Source organism: Pieris rapae, chromosome 16, assembly GCF_905147795.1.
Source record: "Pieris rapae chromosome 16, ilPieRapa1.1, whole genome shotgun sequence".
NCBI lineage: Eukaryota > Metazoa > Arthropoda > Insecta > Lepidoptera > Pieridae > Pieris > Pieris rapae.
Window position 1 is genome coordinate 4,444,161 of NC_059524.1, and position 26,172 is coordinate 4,470,332.

Sequence of the window (26,172 nt, forward strand, 5' to 3'; positions counted from 1 at the left end):
CACTCGCGAGCCCTCTGGCATTTAGGGTGTCCATGGGCGGCGGTATCACTTAACATCAGGTGAGCCTCCTGCCCGTTTGCCCCTGTTCTATAAAAAAAAAAAACTTAAAAAATACAGACAGTAGTCAATACCAAACAAGCATATTAAATTGTAGCCACTAAATTTTTCAAATCATTAACATGAAAATTAAAATAATTAAGACATGAAAATGTATCTCAACAATCTCAAACAAAAAGATATCCCTACCGTTCAAAATACTTAACTATACCAATGAAAAATATCTTATCACATGGAAACTGTGAAAAAAAAGATAAAATCGTAAGAGAGGCTCTTTACCAATACATCCATTCCAACTAGTCTATTTAAATAGATGTATACAAATACTCAAATCAATTAACCAAATAATGCAATCATTAATATCCGCCATATTGTCTATCAATATTCATGTTGTTTAAATTGGAAATATTTTTTGTTGTACGCTGTTCGGTGTATTGGCAAAAATTAATATAAATACTGATAAAACCTTCTATATACGATTTTTCTTGCTTCTCCTAACTAAGCCGATATAGTGCCTATGTTGGGCATTGTCCGCGGCTCTCAGCGGAGAACAGCAGCTTGATCCGTTTTAGAAGAACAATTTATGCTAAGAATTTATTGCATTAGATGTATACAAATACATTTATTTGTGGAACACCCTGAGCGATTTTAATGCTTAATAAATTGATGAAATTTTTAGGAAAACATAATTAAACCATATCAGCCTTTATTTCAGCTGAGAAATCCCAGAACCTGTTCCAAGAAAATATTTTTAGTACAGTGTTTTTAACGGTTATTCAGAAATCTTAATCTTGGCGTGTACTAGGAAAGCTTATTTTAAAAGAAATTATTTCTTCTCTCTCGGGATTATTATATTTGAAGAGTGTTAAAAGTTAAGGTTAAAAAAGGTACGGCCTCATCTATATACAGATATTTTATTTTACTATGGAATATATATTGTCAGTACACTAGTCAAGTTGGTGTTACATATAGAGTATATGCGGAAAAAAACCACTATGTTTACATTTATGTCTAGAATGTCTTACTTGTTATACTGCGTGTACTATATATTGCGACTACTATTGCGTTATTTTATTAATTCACAAAATAATATTTACTAATAAAGTGTCAAAAAGTATTAGTGTCGAACTAAGTGCAGTAACAGTCTTGTCAACATTACAAGCTAATTTAGTACTATACTAACCATATATACCACGACTGTTCGCACAGACTATAGTAGTTTGAGTATATATAAGTACCGAAACATTATGATAGTTTTAGTACTTCTATAAAACAGGAATGGTTTCAAAGGTGCTCAATGTATATAGCTATGCTATATCCCATGCTCTTCCGCGAGACATCTTGAAACCATCACAGCAAACATCACATCACATCACACATCACATCACATTCCTTTTTAGGTACATATATCCTATAGGTTCTCCGCAGTAAGGCTATAGAATTTACCTTCTATCTCTATCAGCTTAGCCCTCTTAGCCTCTTTCACTATCTTCCTTTAAATCTCTCTTGCAACTATTATTTTTCACATCGTTGGAAATATTCATGTGTCTTTTACATATTTATATTTTTTTCACTATAATTCACTCCGCTGATTTAACGTAAACTCTATAACTTCACACATGAACAAAGGAATTGCCCGTGCTCATGTGTTTCAACCTGTTTTATAATCTATTTCCTACTCTGACCCGACCATCCCGGGCAGTTGTACGAGTCAATTTGTAAAAAACCGAACGAGTCAAATGCGCACTTGTAACAAGATTCTTAAGAATATGTTTCATAAAAAATGTTTAGAATTTAATTAAGTTAATATTAAAAGCTAACAATATATTTCCTAAATATATTTGTTGCTATCTAATAAACAACATCGTATAACCCTAGTAACAAAGAGCGTTCATTAAAACCAACGATCATTTCAAGTGTTATTTATTAATTAAATCCGGAAGCAATGCGAGTACACTTACGCCAACGGCTTAAGATAATACAGGGAGTCTGGATGTATTCACATGACACAGCAATTTATCACGACAAACTTTGAAAGCGCTAGAAGCAACCCACTTCGAGTAATAAACTTACGATGCAGCCATTTCAAAGCAAGCCACCGTCATATCTGCTATGTGTGTAGTTTTCAATTGCTAGCAATCACATTTGGGTAATAGGAAAACTTAAAAGATATTTCTATATCCGAGAACAACTTTGTATAACTCGTATTTATGTTGTGCCGATTCAATGAGCACCTTTCGTAAACAAAGTTGCTTAAGTGCTGAGTTTGCGTTTTACATTATGGTTCTCTGTTTAAGCTTTTAATATACATTGTTGTCATTTAAAAATACTTTTAATATTAAATAAACTAACGCTCTTGATAAAATAATCACTGAAGTATTTACGAAACAATTCGACATAGGGTCCTTCAAGAAAAGAGCATACCAATTCTTAAAAGGCCGGCAACGCACTCGCGAGCCCTCTGGCATTAAGCGTGTCCAGGGGCGGCGGTATTACTTAATATCAGGTGAGGCCTCCTGCCCGGTTGCCCACTGTTCTATAAAAAAAATGGTATAAATAATGGTAACGACAATACAATTAATTTTACTAGAGTTCACGATTATACATTTTTAAGTCAATTATCATACGTTTGCCTTCACGTTATTATACGCTATAACGTATATATTTTATTAATATCTAATTTATGAAGTAAATAAGCTCGTATCGTCTACATGAATAGTATGTTTAGAGAAGAATATACGTTAGTAATAAATGTAGAGCTCTCAGACATGCGGTCGCCCTAATTGCCAAACTTTGCGTTGTCCCTGGCCTCTCAAAGTTCCTGACTTGTCACATAGCATTATCATATACATGGTGATGTTACTTATAGCCACTAAGGCAAAATAAATAATATAAATACTTCCATCATAATAACAACTAGCTGACCTGGCAAACGTCGTCTTGCCAAACTACTACCTTTAACTCAGCGCCATCTGTTAGAATTGTATCAAATAATAAACAAATGTTAATGTTATCGTAATTTTAGTAAGGATGCCTATTTTTTTGAAAATGAAATATAGCCTATGTCACTCAGGAATGATGTAGCTTTCCAACAGTGAAAGAATTTTTCAAATCTGCCAAGTAGTTTCGGAGCCTATTCAATTCATACAAACAAACAAACAAAAAATCAAACCTTTCCTCTTTATAATATTAGTATAGATTAGCGCAAAACATTCCGATAAATGAAAGTCCCCGACAAAGTCCTCTTAAATTGAATACCTCAGCCGTACGCGGAAATTATCTCCCAAATCTTTGTTTAATGAAATAACTATCAGAGCTAGCGCCATATTGAAGAGCAATTGGGCGTAAAGCTATTTAAATCTGAATAGGGTATTGTAGAGGCGCGTCACCTTGATTCAGCGACGGCGTCTCGTCCTTAATAAAGTTAGAGACGGAAGCCTTTGGACTATTAGCTCGGCTAATAGGGCCTCAGGCTCACTGGTTAGTAAATAATTTGCAGCAAACAAACGATTATTATTCGCAAAGAAAAGCGTAAAAGCGTTGACAGTTAATGACATTGAGTTAGAACGAAAAACACTGTCAGCAGTGAAAGACGTTTGTTACGTAAATATCGACTGGGTGTGTTGTGAATTGAACGGAATACCCGATGAGGGGCGGCGTATGTCCCATTTCTGATGCATAAATTGGCGAATTTGAGTAGCTAGTAGGGTAAATTTCTTATAAGTATAATCATATTCTCATAGTTTAAATTTTATATCTTTAAACAAGCAATTCTTGTATATATATACGTAATTGGAATCTCGGAATCGGCTCCAACGATTTTAATGAAATTTAGTAAACGGGGGGTTTCGGGGGCGATAAATCGATCTAGCTAGGAATCATTTCTAGAAATTTTCATTTTATTTATGTTCTACTCATGATTTTTTTCTTTAAATTAATAAATTAAAAAAAACCAGTTCAATTTTTTTATTGTTCTGCCGGTAAGATCGAAAAATATTATTTTTTATTTCATCAATTTATTTAGTAATTCGTACTTAAATATAATTTACAAAAAACACGATTTATAAAAATAAAAAAATACCGGTCATCCAGGTCCTCCTATATAATAAGAATAATAGCTTGCCGTGAAAGAATAGGTGTTCCGCAATTCAATCAGTTTTCGTCTTTAGCAATAACGTACGCAGGTCCACCACAAAAAGTATATTCGCTCCCATGGCTGGTTATGTGGCGATTTATATTCTACGCCCACTCGCTGCCTGAGAAATCTCATGTTCGAGGTGCTCTTTCAATTTGAATCGGAACTCTCGGATCGGGGAATAATGTATTTCGGTATCGACCCCTCCGTTAGGCAGGAATCCTGTTTATCGCCGTTCTCATATATTCGGGCGTCGTCGCGCCTTTATTTTTTTCATTACGAACTGTGTCACAATGTTTATCCGCCGCCTGCTATTAGCAGGATTTCGCTTGATCTAAGCGCTTTTTTGAATTCTATAAATAATAGTGGAAAATCTTTAATGTTTTTAGGACTCTTGGTTTTTTTTTGTTTAATGGTAACAAACCTATCTGTCCTCCATGAATCTATATACCTATCTGTATAGGTATATAGATTCATGAGATGGTAAGATATTTTTAATACCTGACGAAAGGCGTAGCGCCGACTGACTACGCCGCTTCTACGCGGTTTCGTGTAATAATTTTGAATCGTCGACGACCAATCTCTCTCCAAGCGGCTTGATCCTTTGGCGTTGCGTAGCATGGAGAGTGTTCAGAGGAGTTGTACAGATAAATACAGCGTTCGCAGCTGAGGTTCATCATCGGACGTCGAGGGAGAATACGAAATTCAACCCGTATCACCTCGACGTCCGCCGCTTACCGCACACCACCACTTTGTGGAACCAGCTGCCCACTGAAGTATTTCCGAACCAATTCGACTTAGGGTCCTTTAAGGAAAGCGCGTACCAATTCTTAAAAAGCCGGCAACGCGAGCCCTCTGGCATTGAGAGTGTCCATAGGTCCATATCACTTAACATCAGGTGAGCCTCCGTTTGCCCCCTGTTTAAAAAAAAAAGCAAATGCTTGCATATTCGGTTTGAGGTACTAACGATAAGTGTGATCAGTGTCATCTCCTCGTAACCGCATTAGCTATTTGTTTATATTGTTAGTTTTGATAGTTTCATAACACAACCTAAGATGTATCATCTAGTATTCAAGACGCGATTCGGCCTTCCTCCGAGCCCTTAACCCGTTTCTCCTACTGGAGGGCTGTTTACGTCGTTTTGTTTGATAATCTGCTATTGTTTCGTTGGGCTGCGTAGCGTCCTCGCACGAATTATACGAGTTATCTTTTGAGAACGTGCGCGGCGTACGGGTATGTAATGAATAAATAATTCAAGTCTCGCTTGCATGAACATGATAGACTTATCGCGATGCTTTATAAGGAATATCGGGAAACAATTTCATTGTCAGCGAAAATTGATTTCTGGTGAATTATACGCCGTCGATAAATTATTACTTGTGAGTCGTTCATACGATTCATGGAGCCATTTCATTTGCGTTTATATGCCTATTTTTATTCTCCTTGTGGCTAGAGAAATCTCTATACGATATATTCAATTTGAATCGTAACGACCGAATTGGGGAATAATTTATTTTGGATGCGACCTTTTGTGGAGCGCCTCTGTATTCTGAACGTTTTTGGGTCGTTTACTTGTTTTTATTTGCCATATCCGTTTAAGAGTATAGCGGATTGGTCATAAAACGCAGACACCTTCGCTCTTTGAGAGATGACGTCTTCAAGGCTGAACGATAGGCTCCATATTATGAAGATTAAATTAAGAGCCTTATATTGCAATTTATTTGCTACTTTCATATTCCTCTCGAGTCTCCTATTCATATTAATATCACGTATACACACACATCTAGGTGCGTGACGTAATAATGAAAGGCTTATCAAATTTCTTAACCGTGTATTTATATTCTTGAATGTCTTTTATCTTGCTACAATGGCATTACAATAGTTAAAACTTTGATTTAGATAATCGAATTATTTGCAATCTATATCATATTTGTATATGAAGACATTTATATGTCACGTGAATATTTATTTAAAATATTCAGATAATAAAATAAACCTTAAATAAGTTTCAGCAGGTATTAACAATATTAAATATATTTTTTTTTAGAAATAGTCATCAAACCTTAACTATATTCCGTCTCTGTAAAGTAGAAGTATAGCATCTTAAGCGTTGGAGACTAACATAGATTAATATTACATTTTCCATAGACATGATCTCATAAATTAGATGGATTTAAAGATTATTGTGTATGAGGTTCTCTTAACTGTATAGAAGGATGCCGCGATGCTGACGTTGCATTAAAAGGAGGATCGTGATCGTCTCAGCATTACTGGGCTCTGCTTCAGATTTGTTCCCCGTCTCGTATCAAGCGTCTTATTGAAATCTAATTTTCACTAATACTATACAACTTAGTTCTTAATCTCTAAAATTATAATCTTACGTTGAGAGTTGTTACCACATGTGGATTTTATAGTACATGAAGGCAAGAATATTTTTTAGAATAAATAAGTGTTGTATGCGTATTGATATATGTTAAAATTTTTAACTGTACCTCTCAAACTTAACAGTTATATATACTTCAGTTATATATACTTCAGTTATATATATTCATAAGCAATCTATGAATCCCACTGAAAACTATGTAAACTCTCACAAGGTTTTTGCGAATATATTTTATCACAAAATATTTCATCAAATTACATTGCTATATCCTATAGGTATATCCCAGATAAGCTAGCGATTCTCTATCTTTAAATATTAATTTGCTTTTTAGGTATATTATTCTTAAATGATTGACTCTCAAATTGTGTAGGTATGTTGTATTTCACTAAACAACACATTAATTTAGTCTTGCAAATTTATTATTACTCGATCCCGTTTGGACATTAATTAAATAATTCTGTAAATATTGCCTATGTTGGAGTTTGCAATCTAATAATTGTAAAAGAGTGTTTGAATCGGTCCAGAATCTTCTAACTTTATTAAAATATAAAAAAAAAATTATATATATAATATATTGTTTTTTCATACTAAGTTAAATAATATATTGAAGATGGAAACGCTCTATACTTTAAATACGCTGCCATTACGGGACGCAACGTTTTTATGAAACCGGATTTTTCTTGTTTTTTATCCCTTACCCTTTTAAGAAATATCGACCTTTTCTCTAAGGCTATTGGGACGCGCCCGGATAATTTATCTATAAGTAGGGCCTAAAAACGTTTACGTACGCTTCAACAATTTTAATATTATCATGTATCTATGTAGCTTTATGTCGGATAATTTAATTTGATACAGACTATCTGCGTCGATATTCATGGTCTTTGACAAATATTTACACTACATACGTTGTATTAACTTTATGTGCATCCATTGTTCAATTCCTCGAACTAGTACACTAGATTTTCTTTATGAGATTGGTCAAGAGGCGCAAACCTTCACATAGTAACTGGGGTGCAAAAGTAGGGCGGTTATCATCATCATTGACGTATTGCAGTATTTACAAAGAATACAATTAAGTAACCTTCCAAAAACAAGAGAAAAAACATCAAAGATTCTATATGGTCTTAAAAACACGATTGAAGATTCTGAGTAATTAATTTCTGCGTGCGCAAAAGTTCAGTAAATTGTGCGTACATTTGCCTAAATTTGTTGCGGTTACAACGCTGTCTTGAGACATACGCTACATCCTGATTTATAATGTTTGCGCATTTAGCAGAATTAATGGCTTTATTAATCCTCCCGTCTTTGAATTCAACATGCGGTCTAATAAAATCCTGTTCGTATTGCTCTTGATTTAATTGTCTTGATACTTGGGTGGTTAAAATTGTAATGACACAGTTGAAACTTAGTGTTTTGGCATCGATAAGTAATCTAAACATTGGTCAGTAGTATTTTGTTGACAACCGTACAAAATTATGTTCGGTAACCGGGGACTTTATTTTTTAATATGCAAGCATGTTTTTATTATTAATAAATAATGTAATAAGTGAAGAGAATAAAGAAAAGTACATACTGCACTTAACGATATCATACGCCGGTTCCTGGCCACCGTCTACGTGCCAAGTCCTCTTGAGCCGATTGCAAGAGACGATGGCAGAAACCGGACAGTATGAGTTTGATGCCATGGAAGATGGGTCGGTTGCTGGTATGGGATGCAACCTGTTCGGACACGCTGACCCCTTCTCATCTACTTGGAACGAACAACACAGCTGGTGCGGCGTGTAAAGTGGCTAAAAAGCTAAGGCTTGCAAAAACATACAGTGATAGACTCGCAAATATCATTTTGTCCCCTTCGGTGTCGAGGCCTTGTTCCGTAGGGTCCTTATAAGGCTATAAGGCTTTTTAAGCAGATGGCAAAAAGATTAGTCGACACTACAGAAGACCGAAGACCTGGCAGCTACCTCGGACAAAGTGACGCTATTGAAAGGGAGAAGGGATATTGATCAATTAGTGCTTATTATATAGATTCTTTTTATATAAATTAGATGTTTTTATTTATTTACTGTAAATGAATGTATAAATTAAAGTCACAATTATTACACCTTCATTTTAATTCGAAATCAACAATAAGAATTCATAACAGTCTAGTACCAATTAAGCATAACACAACATGGCCGTAATTAAGTTTGTTATTTTACGTAAGTACCAAAAAGCGTGTTAAAACGTTGTGTCCTAATACAGGTAAACGACCACGAAACGTGGTAATTTTAGACGTGATGATATAAATTTGAATAATAATACGTGATTAACGGTAGCCGGAGTTTCATTATGGAGCGTCATATTTCTTGTGTAAGTAATATCGCGTGTGGCCCATTTCCCGGTCGGCTCGCAGGTGAAAAATTTGAGCTCCATCGCGCTGTGGTGCGAGCTTAGTATTTTATCTCGGCTTAACGTTACGAGGATTTGTGGCTCGCTAAGTAAGGTTTTATGTCCCCGAAACGCCTGCAAGTTTGCTCCCCCGATAAAAATGTATCTATGAAAATGTAGCTTTTTCTAAATATACGCCTCTGAAACATGCAAAAACGTTACCGCCACAAAGTATTATAAACATTAAAGGATTTGCTTTCGGAAAGCATTGTCGGTGTACTGAACAAAGTTTCTTAAAAGCAATGGTGCCGGAATCGCCAGTCGTAAATAACGCGCAGTGCACGCCTGCTTCCTCTCTCTTTCGGAGCAAGCCTTCACAACTGTAGGTAACATTAATGTATATCAAAAGTTTCTGTTCGTACCAAAAGTTTTGCTTCGGAATTCTATATGCACCAAGAAATAAGAAATTGATTATACGAAATGCGTAAGACTGTTTTAGATGTTGTGACATCGATAGTTAATGCAATTATACTGTGCAGTTTTTCGTTAAAATCGTTTTTCGTAGGGAAAATAACAAAGGTATCGGGGTAAGCCTATCATAGTATAGGCAAGCAATATGTAAAGATAGCAAAATTACGCAAGATGGCGCCGAATGAAGAAGCTATGATGAAGCATAATTTATTATATATATTTAAAAAATTCACGTGGTATATTAACAGCACATCAAGTTACAGTTAATTTAGTTTTAAAGTCGCTGCTGATTTATTTGAATTAAGTTTTGTTTGTAAAATGACCTTTATCGACGCTGTAATATTTTTCCTTTAGTTTCGAAATACAATAAAGAATATTAAAATTGGATGTGACAGCATAAAATACAGCGTGAAGGAATGGAATGGCGGTGGTGTGCTATTCAGTGTCGTGTGTCGTTGGCGGGTACAGCGTAGTGTTTGTTTACGCATATACTAAGCGGAAGCGAAGGCGATCTTTGGAAAACAGTCAGTATTCATAACGTTCACGTTCAGTAACGTTGGGAGTAAGCATACGATAAGTTCAGATTCCTACCACCAACGTGCCACAGTACCTGATAAATTTATGATAGCCGAAAACATAATTTTATTTTATGATCAATAAATTGGCAGGATCTTATGTGATCTTAAAAAGTATGACCACACATTTAAATAAATTACTAATTCTGTTGCGTACTTAAATCTATTTATAAAACATGTATTCTTCTCGATCGCGCCCGCTAGTGCGACGCTTGTTTGCGTAATCAAGTACGTAGAACTAGGCGGTAACCATCGCCACAAGCAGCGAGCGTACGTACGGAATTCGAAATAGTCTAAGCTCTACGGTTACACTCACATCGTACAAATAATTTATGTTCCGTACCGTTTACCACTGTAAATGAAATACCTAACACGTACGATCGTAGTTTATTGTTTTCACGCGTTTGATGAAAAAACGGGAAAATTATCTTCATTTATTAATATAACTGCCGTAGTTAACTGTACTTAAGATCAACTTCACCACATTAACTTGAAAGATTTATTCAAAATATTAATTAACTCTATATCGTTATATTTTTTAATACAGTGAAACAAATTAATAGTATACAGTTCCATTTAAGTAGAGTATAAATGATATATGAAAGAAAATATAACAAATAAAAGTCTTTCAAAGATAACTATCGGAAGTTTCGCGAAGTTTGTTTAGATTTGGGATTTAGGACACATTGAAACGAAATAATCAGATTCATCGGTCGTTTGTCCTTGTACTGTTTCATTCAGTGTTGGACACGAATCTTTATTGTTTGCTTCGTTAGGGCGCTACATGCTTGCAATATTTGAGAAAGTCATAGATGTTTCTTTACTTAATATAATATATGTTTGAAGCAGTCGCCTTAAAGATAGAATAAATCGTTGTTTATCGTCTAGAAAAGGCGTGATAAAATCACAGTATTAGATTTTTAGTCCAGGTTTGACAAATGGCGATTTAAATCGATATTTTTTTTGCTTTTATAATTAATAATATAAATAGTTTATTATCCATAAATTAATGCGGGAAATTAGTAAAGATCTCAAATGTACAAATCTTTATTAACATAATTAACTATTATTTCAATTTTTGTTTCATTCGCCTTTTCATGTATCTTTTCAAATATTTTTTCTAAATTTCTAGCACGAAAATCTGTTAAATGGATAAATACAGACATACACATAAATACACATTTAAATACAGTTTCGTATTTATTAGGTATATAAATTTAAAACAAAGTGTCAAATTACCATGTCATAACAATCACAAATTGTGGAAAATTCCTCATACAATAAAAAGTAGCAAGAACAAAGAAGGAATAACAGTCGCTGTGTATTAAGAAAATTATCTCTAGTACCCTTAGTAACGGTTACGATTATCGTTATTGCTTCCGTAGGGGTTAAATATCTCGTATTGAACAAAATATAATGACTCCTCTGTTATCTGAAACAAAATTTTCGATCTTTATATTTGGGTATAAAATCACCGCAGGGTTTAAATAAATTTATCGTAGATATGGGCGCTATTAACTTTTACATGTACTCTAGCTATAGGCTTAACCTGCGCTCGTACTTAAAGACACCTGCGCCTCATATAGAGTTCGCAACGTGTCTGAATTTATGTATGCTTTCAGAGCTTTTAACGTGTGCCACCTGACCTGTGGGGCCTTTTACTGGACAAATGTCCCTATGTAACGATTTATATACCTTGAGTATTTGCTTTAAGTGAACTATACCTAGTAGATGTCTTAAAATAGTTGAGTGCTTTGGGGTAAAAAAGGTTAGACAAGTTCAAAGGTTTTAAGTTATTGTAAAGAAATAGAAAACTGTGTTTCCCTATTAGCGTATATATATATATATACAATTTTGTGTTAAATATATCGTGAATTAAACTCATAAGTATACTTGATAAATGTAGGTAAAAAACGCAAACATAAAAAAAAAGTTTGCAAAATTAGGTAAAAGAAAAGTATTTTATTTGATTGCAGTGAAATGGTGCCGCCGTTGCGTGTACTTAAGAACTTTTTTAATATCGGATGCCGTGACGACTATCCCTTCGATCAATGAGAACAGTATAAAATACTTTGATATTGCAATCTCTCATTGGAGAAATTTTATTTTCATTCTGGTTACTGTAATATTTAAATAGACTTCGTGATTCTTAATGCTGGTCTTTAATGCTTAACTTTTTATTACTCTATCTGGTTATTGTTAATTATGCATAGTTTCAGAGATAGTATATTTATTATTGATTATATTATTGAAGCTAGTTTAGTAAATTGATAACGTTCAAGGTCCACAACAAAGGATGCCTTAATTTTAATATATATTAAGAACTTGCATACACTTTGGGCTTTCTACTTTAAATAAATTATGTAGGATATTATTACTTTGTAATATTATATACTTAATACAATACTAAGACCAGTACAATTCTTCTTCGAAAATTTTTCATAACAACAACATGATAACAACGACAAATATTTGTTGATAGGCAGAAATGTAATATAATTGAGAGTAATCCTTCCGTTACACGTAAGTAATACATAAGAATTTGTAAATATTTCATTATTCATAACATTTTTGTAAACATCTTGACGTTCAATCAAACACCAGTTAATTGATTTTTTTAAATTTTAATGCATAAAGAATCAGAACACTTAAAACGTACAAAAAAACTCGATTGTTGATACTAGATCGTAATTGAAAAACATACCAACTGCAATGGTAATTTCAACAAAATAACATTTTTAATATTTTGAATTTCGAATGTGAAATTATTGTTCTACCGCTGCAGTCGTAGGCGGTGCGTAAAACAAGTGCCGCCGCGAAAACGATTGTGTGGCTATCACGCCCAGCCAGATTTAGTGTACCGAGATAGGCTCTATTTTAGTACCGACCCGCAACACGGCTGTGCTGGAAATGTTTTTGCTATAAGCCATAATGCCTTTGTAAATTGAAGTGTTTCGTTCACCAGAATTAATATAAAATGAGCTCATTTTTAATCAGAATTATTATTGTTAAAATTAAATGTAAGCTGCTATAAATCAATTATAGTTTTTAAATCTATATGATGAGATAGATGTATAGATTGAAAATTAATAGACTGCTCTAGTAGATCACTCTACTTAATAACATTCGTCTATATATATTATTTAATTAAATTATTAGTTAAATGGAACATGTTGCCGACTTGTAAACATGTTCCTAATTAACTTATCATGTGTTATGAAGTTTGAATCGTAAACAAATTTAATTTTAAACAGCACTCGTGCTCACCGCGATATTAACTTTAGCTCGCACTGCAAATATCCGACTCATCGGGCAACATTTATTATTAGCACGAGTTTGAGCGGGAAACTTGATAAGTTTACAGAGCGAGAAGTTGTTATAAGTATTCCCAGCTTGTTCCCTGGCGGGGCCGCTTGGCGTCAGCCGGGCTGCGACGAGAAACATCGTCCGAGACGCCACAAAAACTTCACCCTCGCTTTATTATACTACGATGCTAATTAAAATAGCTCCGAATAGATTACGGGCAGCTTCTGGCGGAGCGCTTAATGTGATGCTTTTACGACGTCACGCTTTATGCTCTCTCATTAGCGTCCGACTGTACGTCTTCCATGAATACGTATATTCTTTGTCTACGAGCTTCTGGTAATATTGAAGAATGCGAATTAAAGCGTCTTAATTTCTTGTCTGTGAAGGTTTTAAACGTTTCGTTCACATTTTTATTCGAATTAAAGCAATTCCTTGATGACTCAATAATGTTTCGTGAATTGTTATAGTTAATACAATTATGTAATATTGCAAACGTGTTTGGTACATTATTTACAGATTAATGGTTTAACGGCATAAAATTAAATCAGATTTAAATGGAGATACAAACAATGGAATACTTAATGCCGCGTTAATTATATTTGTTTGTATGTTTAGTATTAAAATCGCCTTTGGTAGGAGTGCGACAATGGCGCTCGCCGCTCGTTAACCGAGCGAAAATTACCTATTGTTAATGTTTTAATTCATGTCCGCCCTTTCGCTTGTTTCATCCCTATGCGTCCATTTATCTGTAATACCACCATATAAAGGCTTCCTCTTTGATTCGAATATACTGTGCTGTGATATACGAGCCCGTTATAAGACTATAATCCTTTGGATATATTGGCTTTATTTTAAAATGTTTTTAATAAAAATGTGTTCTGGTTCTGTTATCAAATCTCGTGTGAATATATCAACTACCCAAAACATATTAAAAATACTTATGTAAATTTCGTATACATGTTGAGTAAGTAAATAGTAACTTTCATTAAAATAGTAATTTGGTACGAGAAATATGTATTTTATTGGTTTCATCAAAGTACTGAGCACTGAAGTGTTTTCCATTTAACTAGTCTTCAAGTCATCGTGAAATGTAGAATGCGCCATTTTGCGGAACCTAGCCTTTGTGCCTTACCAAAGTCGTCGGTTTGTTTATTTCAGAGCCCGCCTCGTAAACATTCGCAGACCGATATACTAAAGTTAAGGATTTTCTTTATTTTCCCCAGAGAAATGCTTTTTGAGAATTATCTATGGTAAGAATTTTTATCATCTCAGTTTTTACGAGTTTTTTAAGTTTTTACGATAAAGATGTTGTAGTAATATTCGCTTTTTATAACGGATATAAATGTTATTGGTGGCTGGGAAGCGCGAGATATTTTATTCTGAAGTAGCTCTTGTTCCATGCTACTTAATTTACTGCCAGTGTAGCGCCAGAAACACGCTCCATATCCACCGCATTATTGCCGTCTTGAAAACAAGAATGCCATACACAGTTCCTTCATATCTCTTGAATTTAAGCGTCTGCTTGTCTGTTTTATTCTGCTACATAACTCTTATATTACGATCGAGTTCCAAGTTTTGCTTATAAAACGAGCGCAGTATGAAAATGAACACTCAACAGCATGAAACGTTTAAAATATGTAGTAATTTCATTGCGAGATAAAACTATTTCCTAATTTAGTGAAAACTGGAAAATCGCGAATGAATTCATGAAGTACGTGGCTGTAGTTATAACTTTCAGACTTAATTACTTTTAAGAGCGAATATAACTTAGTAATATAAGCAATTAGAAACTTATTTGACGCTGCCGGTCCGTCTGTTCCGCCTCAGGGGCAGGAATCGTGAGCGGGATGAGCCATTACGTGCTTTCGTAGAACTTTTCCTTTTAAAAGTCTCTTCTCTTTTGAAACTTATTATATTGGATAATTTGGCCAGAAATATGGACATGATGGTTAAACTTCAGCGTTTAACCACGCTCAAGAATAATGCCGCCTGATATATGTGCGCCAAAGGGTGTAAATGTATTTAAACATTTGACATAGATCCTAACAAGTTAAAATGTTATCTCTAAATTCTAAAAATCTAAGTGTAAAGAGCGCTTCTTAAAATTGAGCAATTTAATTAAAATTTATTTTTTTATTTATTTCAAACATACACACATTATCTTTACAGCCTATGCCAATACGACAATGTGGAGAAACATTTAATAAAAATATAATAATGTACATAAAAATTAGACACATAATTTACACCATATCGCTACTATGAATTCACTCTGCGAACATACAAATATGTCGATAGTATCGGAGACAGCTACAATTATTTTCTCTTATAACTCAGCACTTTTAATTCCACCGAAAAAAACGAATCGCGGCGATAATGAATGCGTTATGCACGGATCTCTTTATTGTACTGGTATAGGTACTTCTATTACCAATTATGCAAAGCGTCTTTCGCGTTGTGGTGCGCGGGTGGCTCACGGGGTTCAGTAGGGCGGATGCTGTCGCGCTCTTTCCTCACTCGTAGCGAAATAACGACCTCAATTTACATAACAATGCTTGTCACCCCTTACACCCCTCCAGCGGCTTTCGCAGGCAGCGCTGTCCCATTGGACTCAGTTTTCAGTATAACTCTGTCAGATTAGAAAATTTAAAAAATAATAAAGCTAAGGTATTAGATAGGTTAAAGAAAAAACTCTACAGAATGAGTAACGTACCGTGTTGGCCTACGACGTAGCAACGAGTGCTACGCAGTGTTGATGCGCGCCAGCTAACGGCTTATAACCTCAATCAACTCATCTAACCACATTGAAACTTCTTCGTATAACTTTCAGTTTAATTGAATCGAAGTTTTCGGCTTTTTGCGGCAAGCGTGCCAGCCACGCACGCTTCTCCAACTCCGATAAACTTTCTTTATTAAATTATTGAGAGTTCAGAAACATTCGCCTTTGAAAACGAATTGAATTATAGATAGCCATAAGTTACAATTGAGTCTTATTTATTTCATTTCGCATAATATCATATTTCATTAGTCGATGGTCTTTTACAAAAATATCTGATACTATAAAATTGAAGGACTTCTAAGAAATTAAAAAGAGTAGGTAATTTTAATAAAACCCGCCACAGGTAATGAAATGTTCTTTGTTAACCATAGATAAAGAGCGTCGGCTGTTCAAAGCGCGCAAACGTGCTTAGTTCTAAAATTCCTTGAATAGATATTATAAATGAAGATCTGCGTCTTCAACTAAACAGTCCATAAAGATGTACGATTCTTCCTCGTAACGACTAAGACGTTCGTCCCAAAGTCTCCCGGAGTATTGTTTTGCGGCGTAGCTTTATCTGGCGTGGAGCGAGTTGTCGTTTCAGTAATTTATAGTTGTTTCCCCGCCCCGGGCTCAAAGTAACGATACGAGACGTAGAGCTTGTCTGCCAAAATGGAGTCCAGTCTTTCCCTGAATGCCATTAAATGTTGGTAATGTGAAATGATTGCCAACTTTAATAGTTGGTTTCCATTTCGAACTATCAACCGCTATCTTACCTAACCTATAGCTAGATTTTGGAAGATTTATTCAGTTGTTTTTGGATCCAGAAATGACTAAGTTTTTTTATTTACACGGTGGAAAAATAGAGTTATCAGTAATAACCCGAACAGTTTGTAATAAGAAAAAGCTTGAAATGAAAAATATTTTCGTCTTTTATATTGCTACTAGCTAATGCCTGCAGGTTTGTTGTTGCAATAAAAGTGACCTTTTCCAAGGCTCCATAAATTCTTATATGAAACTTACTTCCGCTATTTAAAAACGTCGTGCCCTAAGCGTGAATAAAATGTTTGTGATAATAAATGCGCCACTACTTTTTATAATATATAAAGGCATCAAAAGAATAAATAAGTCGCTTGTTCATGAGCCAGCCATACACGGCTATAATTCATGTCTTTTGTTGAGCTGTATTTATGGGGCGTTTCGGAAGCCGATCGTTGCGGATATTGGAGATTTACCTAACTACGAGATCCGCTGAAAACTTGTACGAAAGCCTTCGGAACTGATATTTTAATGTTTCCTCCATATTTCGCCGTTTTAGTATTTTTTGTACTTTTTTCCTTCCTGAGCCCCTCATAATATTTGGAAAAGGTTCATTTAAACTAAATAGAGAAAACGTTTAAGAATCTCGTTTATAGAGCTTATCTACCTTGATGAAATTTGATAAAGAATTCCGTTATTAATAACTTAAAGCAAAAACTAAATATTCTAGGGTGCTGAAATATAAATATTATTGTATCCATCAATATATTTTGTGTAACAAGAATTACAGACAATCTTAAAATCAATTGTTGCCTTGCACAAAGCCCTTACGAAATCCAAATATCAAAATAATGTTCTTTTTTAAATATTAAACTATTAATGCCAAATTTGAAAAATGTGATTTAGGTATACTTCAAGCCTTTTGACTTAAAAACGCTCAGTAAACTCTCCAAGGTCCCAATACGGCTACCCAAAGAAATTCAAAATACATTGTCAGTCTATGCAGGTACATTCACTCGATGACAGCGCAATGGTTCCCCATGGAAGCCTCGTGCGATCCTCGTAAATTGCGAATATTAGATTATAAGTACAGAGTGCGGGGGCTATCAAGCTGATACCAAACTCGTTCAGCACTTAATACCGCTGGCAATGCCATGAATCTGAATTTACTTTACAGTTACTCCCAATTGCGTCATAATCCAACTAATACTATGCAGTCAGTATTTACTTTTATTCGTACACTATTCCATGTTCAATTTTCATCGAAACGTTGGAGTGAATATATTATTCGCATGTTAGTTTATTTGCATTTGTTATAGATAAAAAATCCGAGTTACCATATCAAATATACCAGTGTCACTCACTGCAAGAAGAGCGTAGCATAGGAGAGACGTTCATACATACAAATACATATATTAATACATATTTTTGTTTTATATATATATATATATATACTGAGAAATTTCTTAATGTATGTATATATATATGTTGCACAAGGTATGTGTATAAAATAAGGTCCCGCAACACAAGAGTCAGAAATTTATGTAATTAAAAAAATATCAAACATACAACAGTGACATTTAAATATGTATGTAAAAAATTAAAACCCTTCTCCACTTGAAAATCTTGTAAACGTAATGTTATCTTTAAAGGCATTATATCAAAACGTAATAAAAGCTAATGGTCTAAAATTTCTTAATCTCTGTTTGTAATTTTAAAGGAGCATACTATAATGTCGCCGTATGCTGATCATAATAACGGAAGCAGCTGTGCGAGTGTCAGTTCGCCTACAGTTTCGTTACGGCTTCATTAGACTACCCGGCATGTACATATGGTTCTTATGTTTCCCCCATAAGCAATAATCTACACTACAGTATTAACTTAATTTTACATCGCTTCTTTAAGATTATACAGTATAGGTTCAATCAATCAAATCAATAATTCGTTTATTCAGTTTAGATGCGTCTTAGGGCATGCTTATGAATGTCAAAACGTTCACAAAATTCGCAAAAGAGCAAGACTACGTCATCCTCAAAACTACAAGGAGGCCTTGTTCTGAGAAGAACGGGCAAGAATCTCGGCAAGTTTTAACCTCCCTCATTACAATTATTCAAAGGAAAATGTCATGAACCACAACGTTATTAAGTTACATAAGTAAAAAATAAAATAAAAATCTGTTCTGTGCTTTACCACATTCACCTATATCTATGTAATATGAAACATTTCAAGGCCGAGCTAATGTTTCGGGGTTTCAATTTTTCTGGCGAACTTAGTATTGATCCAGTTGCTACTTACCTACCTAAGTATTTGATATGTAAAGACAATTTAGCGATGTATTGACACGAATGCTTTAATATGCATTCCTTGATGAAGTTGCGAAATATTTTATAATACAATCTAGATAGTGAGTCTGTAATGCATTAGCGGCGGTCACGCGGCTATACGCTCGCTCCCGACGCTCTTCGGCCTTTGTGAGCCGCCGCGTGTAATTACTCTGGGACCATGGGAAATAGCTCACCGGGCGCTAAAGCACTTTTGTATTATTACAGTAAATTAATGCAGATAAAAAAGACTATATTCTCAGAAAATGCAAATTTAGATCGGAGCCTTGTTAACGGTGGATTGTTCTAGATTTTTATTTGCATTAGAACTGGTATTCCTTGTGAGCTCCGCTTTTAAAGGAACATCGTTAAATGCATTCACTAACGGCGGAAATTCAGTATAAAAAATCAATTGGAATTGTAATACTGTAATGGCTCTTGTTGGCAAATGGTTGTTTATATATGTGGAATTAATGGTTTTGAACAAATAGAAATAAATTCAGAAATTATTTTAATATTATTATTTTAACTATTTTACGATACTTTAGACAGACGTCTCTGAGTATGTCTGGGCCTACACCGTCTGTCTTCTTTGCCGATGAGTGGGGATACCTTAATGATCTTATGTTCCAAAATAAACGTATTTCATTTATTTATGGCAACAAGGCAAGGCCGACAATAATCTTGAAAAAATATCAACGAAACAGATGCTGGGAAGTTGCTCCTAAATATATTTCGCTTCATCTTAATATTCAAAGGAATAAACGAAATGCCTGTGTGTTTTGCATCGTAAAAGAGTCCCATAAGGTTGGCTCACTATTATAAGTATACATGTATTATAACCATAAAATGTAATTTACGTAGATACCGTCTCGACATAATATGAAGATATTCGCGTTGTCTACAATAACTAAGGGAACTTCAGAGACAATCGTTGGAAACTTTGTTAAGATAAATCGGTGAACACAGGCAATTTTACGATGTGTGGTTTTCGTTATCAGCTGTACGATACGTGCACAGATAATATGAAGACTTTTTGTTAGCGTTTTTTATGGCAAAAAAAGTTTGTGCGTTTACAATGTAATGGTTTTTGCTAAAACAACGAATGAAATTGAACAAGCCAAAGAGATTTGTATAAACTACACTAAATTAAATGCGAAAAATCTTATAATTAAAAGTTTTTAAGACTTAATTATAAACTCCGTCTCAGAGTACAAAATCTCTAGTCATCAAGGCTTTGTTTAGTTACTTTAATTAACAGTTGCAATCATTTTTAAACTTGAAAAAAAATAACCGTAGCGCTGCAACCATTTTCTTCCTAATAGGCAAATAAATGTACTTCGCTCCGTACCTGACAAACGCCGTTGAATTTAGGATCAAAGCAATGTTTTTCTTTAGAAGAGATTGTTAAACGTGCATATAGAAAGAAAAGTCCATGAATGCAAAGCCGTGATTCGAAGCTCTCAGGGCTGAGAGTCAGAATTCAGGCCAAGACTCTTTTTTGTAATTGGTAGAAAGTGGAAATTGTTGCAACCCTATACCGTGTATTTTAAAATATCTAACCTGCGTAGTCGGGACTCAAGTATGTGAATCAGAGCTGGATTTAGTGCAGGTCGTAGCCAACGTCACAACCCTTAACCGGCTTAAGGAATATATTCTTAACCTTATGTTTTGTTTAATTATTTGTTTTCTTAAACCTGTGTCCTTTCATATTTATTCGTATGTTGCATGTTGCAAATGCTTTAGCAAGGCAAGGTCGTGTATAGATAACGATTTGCGCTTGAATTTATTCTAGTTACGATTTAGCCTGAAATACTTTAGTTCACCTTGTTTGAACCAGCATGAGAAGATACATATTTCGCATTTGTTTAAAGTAATTTAATCACTAAGTATGCCTGTAGCTAGTAGCTTAATTCTTTTTTTAATAATAAAAATCATTAATCAAATAATTACATTTTTCCATATATTTTATAATGATGAGTATTGCTACCAGAAGTTGGTAGATATATCTTGTTTAATTACTAGATATAAAGCTATATTGGTTTTTGGAATGTGCTGTCAATTAAGCTCCTTCAAATTTTAAATAAATTTACCAAATCCAATTCCGTGTAGAAGTTACTACGAGACACGTAGACTAGGTTACTAGTTACTTACGAACAGGCATTATAGAGTCCTTGTGCTTATGGATCAACTATAGCATTGCCAGTAAACCCGTTTTCCGAGAACCCTTTTAAGTTTTCTTTTTGTACACTTAAGAAAGTTCCACGTAGTTTGTCGTATACCTTTTTCAAATAACCCTTTGAGCAATTTAAAATATTTAAACTCGATAGCTATGTTTTCGTATCATTCCAAATGCATTTAATATTGACTCATCCAATTTCACATTTAATTGAATAGTGTATATTTGGTGTTATTTTTGTAAATGAAATATATTCTGCTTCTGTATAACCACATTTCAAATGACAAGCATCGTTTTAAAATTAATAATCTTATTTTGTATAACAACTTGTTACTGGCAGTAAATGTAAAATCAGAAGCATTTAAATACATTAAATTTCTTTATTTTAACGTTCATAAGTGTACATTATGTTACCAACATCAATAAATTGATTTTTGATTTGATTTGTTACTAATACAAAAATAAACAACTGTTCATAATTCTTACAATGGCCGTATCACCGGTATAAAATTTCAGCATCTTGATTAACGATCTAGGTTTGGAAAGCAATAGTTGCTCCCCTCACATTTTGCAATCAATTTTCATTAAGTTTTTTTAATTTTTAATCAATGTTTCATTTTTCCTTCGTGATTGTTGTGTTCGCCTATAGGCACTCGCCGCATAATTTTTTTCTACGCTACCCAGGCATCAGTGTGCTGAGCGTTGACTTTTTTACAGTAAAATATGATTATTTTATTATTATATTAAGGGCCTGTTTAACAATGTCCGGATAAGTTCCAAATAAGCTATTTGTTACTTATTGGTAGAATAAATAGTATTTTTGCTTTTCACGACTGTCAGATAGCGCTATACGTCATGAAATTTGAAGTATCTTATTTGGAACTTTTATCTTTCTAATAATTTATGTGTTGCATAGCTATTTGGTACTTTATCCATACATTGCGAAACAGGACCTTAGATTTTTATTCTGATTAGATTATTATATTTTATTATATTATCAATTAATGACGCGGAGAGGTTTTTGTAAGGTTTTCGAGTCCTATCTCGTAAATTAAAAGTCATTAATTAAAATGCTTTTTCTGTAAATCTAGATGTAGTGTATAAATAAATACATCTACATGATAATATTGAATTTGACTGTATAAAAATAATTGTATATAATGTCATCAACACGCCCTGTAGTACTCTTCAACGCTTCGTTAAAGTAAGCGTCACTCGTTTTTTCTCACACGTATGTACTTCAAACATCTTCCCTTGTCTCCGAAGGTATACCGAAAACGGTTCATTTTATTTCACCATTTGTCAGCGTTCGTTTTGTACTAACATAAATTGGATGTGGAAACCTCGCAGGTGAATGCAGAATAGCCAGCTTTTCCCAAGATAATACCGACGAAATTTTACGACACCATTACGCGATTTATTAGCCGTACCACATTCAAAATTATCACATTCCAAAGTAATTTCCAGTTTTTTCTATTTCCATTTACGTATTTATGGTTGCCTTGTTGAAACGAGTTTTATTTTCTGAATATTAATTGTTTTTTAAAGAAAATTTATATGATTAACATGTTAGTTTACATACTTATGATATTAAGGGCCTGTTTCACAATGTCCGGATAAGTTCCAAATAAGCTATTTATTACTTATTGGTAGGAGAAACACTATTGTTGCGTTTCACGACTGTCATATAGCGCAAAATTTCTTCGGTAATTATTCGGAAGATAAAAGATCTTCCGAATAATTTATGTGTTGCATAGCTATTTGGTACTTTATCCATACATTGTGAAACAGACCCTTAATATATTAAAAAGATGGGTTCATTAAAGATAGAAGATCTATTCTTTATTTAAAAAGGGGTATGAAATTTTATTTGTTTCGTCTAAATGTATTTTTTTCTCAGCCTACCTTTTTAGTAGCTACCTCATACGATTTGCTATTACGAAATAAATACTAAAACACTAAGATAAAAGTAAAATTTTTAAATGTTTTTTAAACATCTTTCAATCTTCCTCATCGTAAAAACCTTACCTTAAGAAAATAAATCAAATAACAAAAATACTCGAATTGGTCCAGCCATCTTCATATTTTTCAATTCATTTTTTATGTCGAACAGGATTGGCGACCACTCTGTCAGTCTCTCTTATTTTTAATTTTCTATAGGTATTATAAAATTTGTTCTACAGACATTTAGGTTTGGACCTTGGATATCTATCTATATCTGTTCCGTGATCGTTTGTTTTTCTTTACAGACTAGTATGTGTTCAGCCTTCTGTGTCTGATACACGCCGACGACTTTTTAGGTCTAAGTCATGTCGGTTCCCTCTCGTTGTTTTTTTTTCTGAAAATTTAATTGGTGCATAGCCGTGATATGATGGCATGTCGGATTTAATGGTTGGGAGGCTTACACACAATCCCCTAGCCAACACTGGTAAAACATATTTTAATAATAACTCTGAACTTTTACTACTTTATATTATACTAGCTGACCTGGCAAACATCGTTTTGCCATGTACTTATATCATTTATGGTTATTGTGCCTCACTCGACATAGATAGGCATAGTGTGTCGCGGACTTTTTTGTAGATATTTATAAGATCTACAATTACTTAGAACATTTTATGGTTCTATCTTTAATAGTTTAGGTAGGGTACGCAAAATAAGTAACTTTTTTGGTTGATTTTTACACCTTAAACAACTCTAATATCTTACGGAACCCTATTTTTGTTCAAAATTAAATATAGCCTATATTACTCGTGGATAATGTAGCTTTCGAATGGTGAAAGAATTTTTAAAATCGGTCCAGTAGTTTATGAGCCTATTCATTACAATCAAACAAACAAACAAAGTTTTCCTCTTTATAATATTAGTGTAGACAAATATGTTATTTAAAGCGGGAGTAAATATATTATGCCTTTAAAATCTGCTGTATACCTACGTGTAGTGTTTAGATTAATTCGTTCTCAGCAGAGTGTATAATGAATGAATGCAGTTTATAGGCAATAATCGTTACTTCTCAACATAAGCTAGGAGCGATTTGCGCAAACGTAGCTTCCACCTAATAACTGTTGTCCCGTACACTAATGGCTGAAACAGGCGTTCAATTAAACGTGCCAATTCGGTTGGAGATAGGTCTGTTAAACACTACGCGTACTAGGCAGACGCTCAGCCTCATTTCATTCTCATTGTCTCCTGCAAATTGAACCCGCTTTTGTCAACAATTATAATAGGTCAGGAAATAAACTAACTTAAAAGTCATGATGCCCAGTTGCGTAATTTCTCATTAACGTAGAGTCATATCTAATGAGAAATAGTGGGATCACGTGATATTGTATAGTTCAAATCTAGAACCTTCGGAGTTTCGAGTCTAAATGGTCCTGTGATAGAGCCATTTCAACTCATTTAAACAGATTTAATAAGCAAAGCTTCTCATGTATTAATAATACACGATAATAGACTATTAAAGTTATTTTTTTCATTAATAAAAAAAGCTTGCCAACGCTTGGCACACTGACTGACAAGAACTTATAGGCAAATATGACATACACGAAGAGATCTAATATAAAACAAAACAACTATTTGGCAAAACAAAAAAACACTAGTAAAAAAAATAAACTTAAGAAACTAAACAAAAATCGATTTCAATCATTTTTACATAAGTTTATCATCATTTTTACATAAGTTTGAAACATAAAGGATAGTGATACTCACTATGGTTGTAACAATCACTGTAACAACAAAATATTTCTTAGATTTAAAATCTTTACACCGATTGTATAAATGACGTTTTCCATCGTCGTCAGTGAGAATCTTTTGTTTTTCCATTTCCGCCAATATCCGTCAAGGCTCGCTTGCTTTGATCAATGGAACGGCGCAGTGCCATTGAGGAGACCGTCACACCGAACGACGAGCTTTTCACGACATACGAAAAAACCATTATGGCAACAATAAATGGCCTTTTGATTTTTTATCGTAGCTAGCTGAAGTGGATTTCGATTTTAAATTGAAAAACAAATCTTTCGTATTTCATTGGAATTCTATTTCTGTTGATGAAATTGAAAAATAACACAGACCTATCTACGTTACTAGATTATATAGCGATTATAATATGGACTATGTAAATCTTAGTTTAACAATACTACATTTATAGTATATATATTAGGGAAATACATTTTAAATTTGTCTTATAATATCATCTAGTTATAAAAAATAAACATATTATAAGAGTTAAATATTTATAAACATGTTGCTCCCTCCAGGTTTTTAGGTATATCAGAGACAATAGATTTAGAAGTTATTTGATAATAGTTCCTTAATAAGAGCAGATTAAGATTAGTTGTATTAAAAGAGTATGTACTAACTGTAACAGCTATGTTCTAGTTACATAATGTATTAAAAGACGCCCAAATCCTAATTTCGTTAAGGTGAAAGCCAAAAGCCACCAGAACATCGTAGCCAAGTTAAATAATTAGCTAATGAAAGTTGCGCCGCTCCGTTTCACTTCATAAATATTGTCTTATAGCCTGTTACCACGACCTGTCGATAAATTTATGGAAAGGCCGACGTCACCTGAAATTTTATGTTTCCTTTCATCGTCACTCGCCTTTATATTTTATTACCCAGGCCTTTTCCTTAGGAGAGTCGATAGCTGTCATATAAGCAATTTCTGAAATCTTTGTTTATATTTCGAATAAACCTTATTTCAAGAAACATATATGATTGTTTATGTTTACTATGTACCTCATATCTACGTGGAATTTAGAATTAAGCCAAATTATATTAGTGTTTTTGATTACATTTCTAGTAATAACAACTCAAAATAGTTTTAATAAAAACCGAACATTTTCTATAAATACACAAACAT

The 26,172-nt window shown here is 33.8% G+C and overlaps 1 protein-coding gene across 1 annotated transcript in view; it reads left to right on the plus strand.

The window, feature by feature from the left end:
* LOC110999642 (E3 ubiquitin-protein ligase MIB1) overlaps positions 1–26,172 on the plus strand; it is a 122,383-nt gene that overhangs the window by 7,622 nt on the left and 88,589 nt on the right. The window lies entirely within an intron of this gene.